Source organism: Mus caroli, unplaced genomic scaffold (genome assembly GCF_978045245.1).
Source record: "Mus caroli unplaced genomic scaffold, Mus_caroli_1 scaffold_11, whole genome shotgun sequence".
NCBI lineage: Eukaryota > Metazoa > Chordata > Mammalia > Rodentia > Muridae > Mus > Mus caroli.
Genome location: NW_028227266.1, coordinates 63400442 through 63410775, shown reverse-complemented (window position 1 = coordinate 63410775; position 10334 = coordinate 63400442).

Here is a 10334-nt window from a genome sequence, read left to right as displayed (position 1 = left end):
TAAACATGTGCTGCTATACCTAAGCTCTGTTGCTTCTAATCCACGGGCTGTGAGAAGGAAGACGTGGGGTAGATAGGATCAAGATCATTGTATATGCATATGAAACTGGCAAAGAATTAAAAAGGGATAGGAGGGAGGGAGGAAGGGAGGGAGGGAGGGAGGGAGGGAGGGAGGGAGGGAGGGAGGGAGGGAGGGAGGAGGCCAGGTGGAAGCAGTAGCCTATGCTTGTGATCCCACCATTTAAGAAGTAGAAGCAGGAGGTCATGTTGAGTTCGAGGCCAGCCTGAGCTACACACCAAGATCCTATCACTCTGACTAAAAAGGGAAGAGAAGTAAAGTTTTGGGTTCCCTCAGAATCCTACTGTAGTGCTTACAAGAGGATTCAGTGGGTAAAGGTGACTACTACCAAGCCTGACGACCTTGGTTCAGTCCCCACAAACCTACAAGATGGAAGGAGAGACCCAACTCCTGAAAACTATTCTCTCTCTCTCTCTCTCTCTCTCTCTCTCTCTCTCTCTCTCTCGCTCCTCTCTCTCTCTCCTCTCTCTCTCTCTCTCTCTCTCTCTCTCTCTCTCTCTCTCTCTCTCTCTCTCTCTCTCTCTCCCCCTCTCTCTCTCATACACACACACACATACACACACACGGAAATTCTTTTAAAAGTTTAAACATTATTTCTACCCCAGAAATGGCCAGGCCCCCTTTGCCACATATAAGCCTCTCTTGTCTGAACATTCAGGCATACCCTTAACACCAAGACTTAACCCTTTGGCAACTCAAACTCGCCTCCGGGCAGGTGTGTGTTACCTCTTGGAAATTCCCATAGTGTTTTTCACTTTCATTAGCAGTGATAAGACCATCAGGGACACAGAAACTTCTTTTAAACATTTAGTGTAATATGTGAAATTCCCAAAGAACAAACAAAAATATTGTCTATACTGTAAGTATCTACGTCCTTGACCCACACCAGCACATGAGTTAAGTAGCTGCAGTCGTGTTCAGAGAGTTTGCTTCTTCTAAATGTGTTAACCACTGCTGCTGGCTGGTTTTTTTTGTTTTTTTTGTTTTTTTTTTTCCTAAGGAGGCCTCACTTCTCAGGGCACTGATGACTTACAAAATTTCAAAGTGTTTTTTCTTTTCCCCTCACAGTTTTGATTCTGACATGAAATTGAAATGATAACTGGCACCATATGTGCCAGGCTGATATACTGAAAATTATCCCTGAGGCCACACGTGGGTCACGATAACTGCAATGCGCTGCCATTAGAAAGGCTTATCTGACCTTCTGGGATGTTTTGTAAACACTGTGTATCCGCTTAAGCCAGCCCGCAAGAGGAACTGCTCTAAGTCTTCTCCTTTCTTATATACATAGGATATTTTTTTTTCACTATGGAAACTTCAAGAAGGACTTTTTTTTTTTTTTTTTAAGCAAAACCCTGTCTGCAGTACTTGTGGGTAAATTGTGAGGTTTCTTGTAAATGTCACAAGTCAGTGGCTAACAGTTCAGTACTATGGTTTTCCTGACCGTCCCAAAGTGAGCTCAGACAATCATAACCTCGTGATCTATTGAGCAGGTTTCATCGTTGAACTGGGGACTCTATTTTAGGATGACTGGGTAAAACTGAGGCCTCAGAATGACCTGAATTTTAGAGCAACATAAGATTCTAAAAATTTTAAAAAAACAAAACAACAACAAAACCCTTTCCCATATACAAGTCTCTTTAGGATTCTTTTTTGCTTGTCTCTGTGTTGGAGACACCATAGTGCTAAGTAGTTCAGGCTGGCCTTGAACTTTCAGTCTTCCTGCCTTAGCCTCCTGCAAACTGAGATTACACGCCTGAGGCTGGACTCCCTAGGTACATGGCCATCTGGAATGACTTACTTCAGATGACTTGACATTTGTTGAACTACAAATTAAGATTAAAATTGGGTGTAGGGATGTCTGAGGGTGTAGCTCAGTTGGTAGAGAGCTTGCCTAGCATGCAGAAGCCTTATGTTAGATCCCAAACACTTGCATAATATCAAGTTTGATGGTGCACATCTGTAATTTCAATACTCAGGAGGTGGGTAGAGGCTAAAGGATCAGAAGTTCAAGGCCATCCTCAGCTACATAATCTGAGACCAGACTAGACTACATGAAAATGTGTCTGAGAGGAGGTAGGGGAGGCAGAGAGACACAAACACACACACACACACACACACAGAGGTGGGGGGAGAAGTTGGTTTATTAGCAGTTTAATGGAAATTCACTCACTAAATCCACTGTCATTTAAATCTTCCCCATGTAGCTAGCACTGGGAGTGGAGGAATCACATGTACCATTGTTCCATAGCTACATGATGCAAATAACTGTTCTCTATATAAAAGGACCAAAGGATGGTGTAGATTTGACCTGAAGAGTGAAGAATTTCTTGCATTTGTGGCAATGGTTTCATAGCACAAAGAAAAGTGGAGGTTTAGTATGCAGTCTGTCCCAGTTATTTTGAGAAATAGGAAAAACCAGTCTAGCTTTGTGGTCCAAATTATTTGGTTTGGGCCAGACTCTTTGGATCCAGTCCCTCACATTCTTTCATCCAGTCTCCTACATTCTTTCAATACCACTGCAAAGAAAAAAAAAAGTGTGGCAATGTGTCCCAGCTTACCGATGATTTCCATCAAGGAAAAAAATGAGAAGGGACTGAAGATGTGGCAGAGAGAGAGAGAGAGAGAGAGAGAGAGAGAGAGAGAGGAAGAAGGAGGAGGAGGAAGGGAAGGAGGGAGGAAAAAAGAAAAGGAAGAAAAGAAATAAATAAAGATACAAGTATTTATTGTGGTTTTCACAAGGGCAAGCAAGCAAGGTTCCTCCTTCCTCTGTGTTGAAGCAAACATACCCCTTCAAGTCCCAGGAGACAGGACTTGGGTTTTCATTTTGTTTCACACAGAAGGAAAATGTTACTTAGAACTTCATCTTCATGTTGAAGACCATCAGAGAAGAGGACCTAGAATTCAGCTTTTGTAAATATGGCTCCGCTTAGCCTAACGTTTAACAATTCAGATTATTCTCCAAGCACTGGCTTGGTTCCAAAACCCAGGCATCCCATGCAACTCTGAATTAGAAGTCTTAGAAAGAGAGCAACAACAAAAAGCTCCAAACCAGCTTCTCTTAATTACACTGCACTTCATACAATAGCTCTTGCTAAAGTTAGCTCTGGGATGGCAAAATGGCTTGATGGAAAGGGAAAGAAAGATTCAGGGACTCATGCAAGTTCAGCCACCTCTGTTGATCTTCATCTGTTTGGCAGATATAAGGCACACAGAAGTATGGCACATTAAAATGGAGCTAAATGTGATGTATGCATATAAATGATGGCTTTTTAAAAAATCTGCTGCTATATATTAGAACATTGAAAACGTCCTTTTCCTTTGAGACATGGCCAGGGCTTTATGCTAGCTAGACAAGCACTTACTAGATGAGCTACCAGCCAGGCTGGAAGATCATGTTAGATAAGTAAGTATAGAGACAAGGAGAGTGAGTTAGGAAATCATGTAGCATGCACAGGCAGCGTCCGTGCAGTTTGACCCAAAAATAGAGCAAGTGATGAGGAAACTGGGTTCCAGAGTAGTTACACATTACCCAAGTCCACAGCAGGAGAGAGTCTGAGAATAGGCACCGAGCTCCAGCCGGCCTCCTTACTTCATGTTTTCCCCATACTACTCAAGGCAATATTCTAATCACCACTATGCTTTCTTTAAAAATAATCGACTGTATATTGTCCATTAAGTAATTGCTTCAACAAACACTTCTTGGATACCTAATGCCTGAAGACATGATTGGACAGGTCTGCAGGCCTAATTTGATATGATTATATTTTTTTTCAAGTTAGGAACAGGTATAATATAATATGGGGCTAAGACTAACTCTCCTTCCCTTGCTTGAATTTCACTTAATTTATTTCCATATAAAAGCTACAAAAAACAGAATTAAACCACAAATAACAGGTGTCTGCACTGTTTTTTTTACATGACAGAAACATCAAGTCTTAGCAGTCACTATATGTGTGGTTTGTCCACAAATGCTCTTAGATTTGAGCAAGGATGGCAGGATGACAGGAGATCTTAAACATACCCTCTTGATCTGATGTTTGGCCTTGTCGGGCATCAATGGGAGGGGAGGGCCTTGGTCCTGAAGGCTTGATGCCCTAGTGTAGGGAAATGCTAGGGTAGTGGGGCAGGAGGGGGTGGGTGGGGGGAACGTTGGGGGCGGGAGAGAGCACCCTCGAGGAGGCAGGGGGGGTGGGGTGGGATGGGGGACTTTCAGAGTGGAAACCAGGAAAGGGGCTAACGTTTGAAAAGTAGATAAATAAAATAACCAATAAAAAAATAAAGAAATAAAAAAAAAAAACCAAACAAACACTCCGTTGGCCAGTGAGATAGCTCAGTGAGTAAAGGCACTCGCTGCCTAGCCTGAGAACCTGAGCTGCATCCTGAAACCCACATAAAGGAAGGAAATAATGGACTCCTGAAAAAGCTATCCTCTGACTGCCGTCCCTGTCTCCCCACCCCACATCCCACACACATACACGCTGTGAAACCCATCATAAACGCACAAAAATACATAAATGCAATGAAATTTTCTTTAAAAAAAAAAACAAAACAAAACCAACTTGGTAACACTGTAGCACAAGACTCACTTCCCTTTTGCTTATCAACCACCAAAAGACGTTTCCCCTTCGCGCTTGTTATGTTTTAACGTAACTATGGAAACGTAGCTCTTTCCATCCGACTGACGTGTTATTCTGTTTCCATGTAGTCATCTTCTGAGAAATATTTTAAACACTGTGGTCACTAGTGGGTCTTTGGGTTGCTTTGGTATAGCCACGTGAACCTATTGGCATTTTAGCACATTAATGTCTTTCATGAGGAGCTAGTTCAGTTTTGGTACCATGGGCTCTCTCTAATTCAATCACTTTTGTCCCATTTAAAGCCTTGGTAGCAGAAAGAAAAATGTAATTATCATTCAAACAGGATAGGACATCAGATTTATAATTTACATGTATTTATTTATAAACTTACATTTCTATATATTGTCATATATGTCAAGTTGAGTTTTGAGAGTTCTGTTCCTGGCATATGGCAGGCTGGAAATTCATACTGTACCTCCCACTAGCAACAATCAAGAAGATTAAATTAAAAAAAAAATCCTAGGGACTCGGAGAGACTGTTCAGTGGTTAGCCAATTAGAGTTTGCTTATTTTCATGTGTGTGTGTGTGTGTGTGTGTGTGTGTGCACATCCACTTGTGTGAATTCTTGTGCAATGAGTCCATGGAGCAGCTTGAAGAGGGCAGGAGAAGGCATTGGGTTCCCTGGAACTGAACATTCAGGAATTTATGAGCAGTCACATGGTTGCTGGGAATTCAGAACCCAAGTGCTCCACAAGAGCAGCCATTGCTCTTAACCACTGAGCCATCTCTTCTGCCACATTAAAGAAAAATTCACACATTTATTTTATTTATGTATTTGTTTGTGTGGGTGGGTGGGCGGGCGAGCGCTTATACATCTTTGGATGTCTGCGGAAGCCAGAAGAAGGCATTGAGTCCCCTGGAGCTGAAGCTATAAGCAGGTGTAAACTTCCCGACACAGATGCAGGGCTCTAAACTCAAGCCCTCTGGAAAAGCAGCAAACTCTTAATTGTTGAGTCATCTCTCCAGCCCCCTTAATTCTTTTTTTAAATTAAATGTATTCCTTGATAATTTCATCATGTATAGAATGCATACTGATTCTGCTCGCCCTCTATCCTCTCATGTGTGCGCCCCTTCCCACTCCATCAACCTGCTTTCCTCAGTCCCCCTCCAGTTTGCATGCTATGGCATGCTCTCTCATGTAGCTATCTGTGCAACCTGGCTTCTTTGCTGGACTGGAAGTACAGGAACATAGAAGCCTCAAGGGTCTGTTTTATTTCTGTCATCTTCCATAATACCTGGCAAAACACGTGAATGCTTATTTGCGCTCGGCAAATGTCTGCTGAATCTGAAAATAGGGCACAGGAATGCTTTTCTTGCTCATGACAGAAGGCTTCTTGGATGATAGCTTGGGGCCATTTCCAGCTTTTATACGGATGATTGTAGAGCTCTGGTGGGGAATGCTGGATATAAATAAGTGGGGGGGGGGGGAACGACTCAGGCTATTTAGCCACTAACAGAGAGAGGGAAAAAAGAATACCTGGAGAGATCAGAGCCCATTTAGAGGCAGAGATGAGGAGAAAAACTGGTGGTGCGAGAGCAGAAGGAGCTGGCCAGGAGCACACATGTTATTCGAGTCTAGTGATGGGGAAAAAGTTCTTTTCTTAAACTGCTTTTATAAAAGACCACACATCCCATGTACAGCTGGTGTATTTTGAACCTGATTTTGAGAGACTCCCTGAGGACATGAACCAGAAGGTAAGCTGGCTTTTTAAAAGTACAGTTAACCACCCCCCAAGCACAACATTGAGTAGAAGAAGACAGATGAAGAACATTACATGCTGCCTGATGCTGCTAGAATGGAGTTCAAAACCAAGCAAAACTAATTTGTGGTTTTAGATGTCAAATGGAGTTAGCCTTGGAAGGTGCTGATCCACAACCAGGATAGAGCGCCTCAGGGAATATTCGATATTTAGATATGAATGGTGGAGACCGAAGATTGGTGCACTTTACCATACAAAAGTTATATTGCAATTATTTTCAAAAATGGCCAGGCAGCAGTGGTGCATGCCCTTAATCCTAGCACTTGATAGGCAGAGGTAGGCAGATCTCTGAGTTTGAGGGCAGCCTGGTCTACAGAATGAGTTCTAGGACAGTTGAGAATACATAGATAAACCCTGTCTCAAAAGAAGGAGGAGGAGGAGGAGGAAGAGGAGGAGGAGAACAACAACAATAACAAAAACAGTGGGAAGATTGCTCAATTGATAAAGTGTTTACCTTATAAGCCAGAGGACTTGAGTTTGAGCACCTTAGCCTGATGTGCTTATAATTGCAGCACTGGAGAGTCAGAGAAAGTTGGGTTTCTAGGGCTAGTTTGCCAACTAACCTAGCCTAGTTGGTGAGTTTTAAGATAGGTAAAAAGCCCTATCTAAAAAAAGACAGAAAAAAAACCCAACCAAAAAACAACAGCAACAAAACAATACAAAAAAAAAAACTATACCTGTGCCCATATACATGCAAACACACAATCACCTACACAGAATCATGAGTGCACACACACACACAAAATTTTCTCAGCCTTTTGGCTAAGATCAAGTATAAAGAAGAATAGAGGAGGAAGAAGAGGAAAAGAGGGAGGAAGAAGAGGAGGAGGAGAAAGTAGCAGCAGTGGGCATGGTAGAGGCAGAGAATTGTAGGGTTATGACTTGCCTTTGCTATATATATCCGGTCAACCTGGGGTAGAGTGAAAGGCTGGCCAGTGCCTTTAATCCCAGAACTCAGGAGGCAGAGGCGGGCGGATCTCTGTGAGTTTGAAGTCAGCCTTCTCTACAGAGCAAGTTTCAGGACAGCCACAACTATGTATAGAGAGACCCTGTCTCTGTGAGTTTGAGGTCAGCCTTCTCTACAGAGCAAGTTTCAGGACAGCCACAACTATGTATAGAGAGACCCTGTCTCCAAAAATAAAATAAACAAGCCAAAAGAAATCTTGTTGTGCCATCACTGGTTGACAAGCAGGTACCTGGCAGATCGACGCCAGGCAGCATGCTTCCTGTGAAAACCAGACACACGTTTTAAAATCCAAGCGTTCTCTCTGGGAACCTGTGACCAGATGGTTCTCATAAATAATGCATCAAAATATGGTGAGGACTAGGAAGATTCACGATATGTGACAAAGAGAAAACAGCCAATGATCACACGGTTGACTCTTCTTGACTTTTGTTGCTATTTTTTTGGAAAAGCCCAGATCACCCACTGGAAACGGCCACACAATAAGAGTGGGGTCAGTGCACACGAGGAGACTCGGGCTACAGAACCTTGAATAACTCCGTCATTCCAGAAATCTGATGCTTGCTTGGTTAGATGGAAAAATATTTTATCTGGTTGAAGATATCAAGCATGACCTAAGACTCTTTCCAGCTCTTAAATGTTCTGGCTTATGGGAAGTGAAACTATGAGGAACTATTGTGGTTAAGATGTTCATATTATTGGAGTAGGGCGGGGGAAATAGGCACTCCTGAGATCTGTAATAAAACCCAACAGCAATGTAGGTGGAAATACCAACTATTAAAGACTCAGAAAACATCTTTCCAGATATTCTGAGTTACTGGAAATCAATTGCTGTTGTTCCTTGGAGATTTCACTAACTCCTAGCAAAGACTTTACCTAGCTATGCACAGGAAGGAGGAAGGGAGGGAGGAAGGAACGAACAAAGAAAGAGAAGAGAAAAGAGGGTCAGGATATAGTTCAGTTGGTAGAATGCTTGTCCAGCATGCAGAAAGCCCTGGGTTCTATCATAGCACCACATAAACCTACCATATTTAGTGAATGCCTATAATCCCAGCACTCAGGAGGTAAACTTAGGAGAACCTGGAGTTCAAAATCACCATTGGCTACATAGTGAGTTTGAGACCAGCCTGGGTTATTAGGAAATCCTATTTCAAAAAGTAGGGAAAGGGAAGGAGCCAAAGAGTTAGTTCAGCAGTTCCGAGTAAGTGCTGCTCTTCCAGAGGACATGAATTAAATTCCCAGCATCCATGTCAGGGGCTCACAGCTGCCTGTAACTCCAGCTCTAGGGGATCTGACACCGTTGGCCTCTTTGGCCACCTTTACTCACATGAGCATAATTAAAAATATGCAGCATGCACACTCATGCACACACACACACACACATTCATACACACACAAAACACACATTTACACACATGCATATACATACACATAACTAACATTTTAAAAGCAAAATGAGTGGAGGAATAGTTTTCGTCTCCAGCTTTTCCTTTACGGCTCACATCTAAGGAGAGTAAGCCCACCGCAAGAAGAAAAGAGATATTTTGTACCATATGGAGCAGTGAGGGAGCTCTCTTTGGTTCAAATCAATGTAGAAGGTCAAATACCAGGGCCATTCCTGCTTTCAGCACCAACCAGGGAGAATCAATCATCTCTAGTTTTACAAAGTCACAGGACTGGAAGACTGAGTCAAAAGCCAGTCTTCAGCCTCCCAGCTGCCTTATTCTCGCTGTAGCATGCTGCCCCTGGTGGTTCCTCGGGGAATGGCCTGCAGTCTGTGGAAGAGGCAGGAAGGACATTCACTGGCCTGTTTTTAAAAAGCACTTATGGACGTAGAAAGCTACTGGAAACTGGAATCATATCTCTAAAGTGGATGTGTGATTTTGGGAAATCACTTGACTTCTCTGAGCTGCAATTTCCTCAACTTAAATAGCACCTCTCACTGTCACTGAAGTGGAGAGCAATGGAAAGAACTGCTTCTGCACACACACACACACACACACACACACACACACACACGCACACCACACACAAAAATAAATAAACAAAAAGGAACTGGAAGGTCATCAAGCATCAAGATGGCTTAGTAAGTAAGAGCTGGCTGCAGCAGTGTAAGCCCTTGATCCAGAATTCCTATGGTGAGAAAGATAGGGATAGGAAAATCACCCAAAACTTACCCTGAGCTCATCTGGGTTATGCCGTACAGCAGGAGAAGCAAGAGAGGCCCTGCCTCAAAAGTGTAGGAGTGGAGAAATGACTCCCTAAAAATTGTCCTCTGACCTCTCCACACACTGCAGCATGCGTGTGTCTGCACGTACACATATACACATGAAAAATAACAAATTTAAAACATTTTTTAAGATCAGAGAAAGGCGGATGTGCTTAGTGAGTACAAAATGAAAGCACTCTGTGCATTTGTGCATGATAATGGCTGAGCACGGATGCTGTCCACATAGCCCAATGACCCTGTAACAGCAATGTCCTTTGTTACAGCGATCTAACATAATTACTATGAATAGGGAACTCCCTAATGAGTGGAGAGTGGTTGTAAAAAGAACCTCTCAGCCAAATCTCTGTATCTCCCTCCACATTTTGAATGATCAGTCTTTGAAAATATAGTAAAGTCTATTTCTTATTGTTTTTTCAGTTTGTGCTTTCCTGTTTATAAGTGAAGCTTAGCCACTTTTTCTCTCTGTCATGGAAATATAAATGCTAGTGCTTTAGGGAAGACTGACAAACATGTCCACCAGCATGCAAACATGCACACCACACCACACTCAGATTCACTTACACTTACAAAAATAAATAAAAATAAAGGAAAACGGGGGGGGGGGGCCAGCAAGATGGCCCTATGGTTAAAAGTACTAGCCATGCACACTTGCCAACAAACT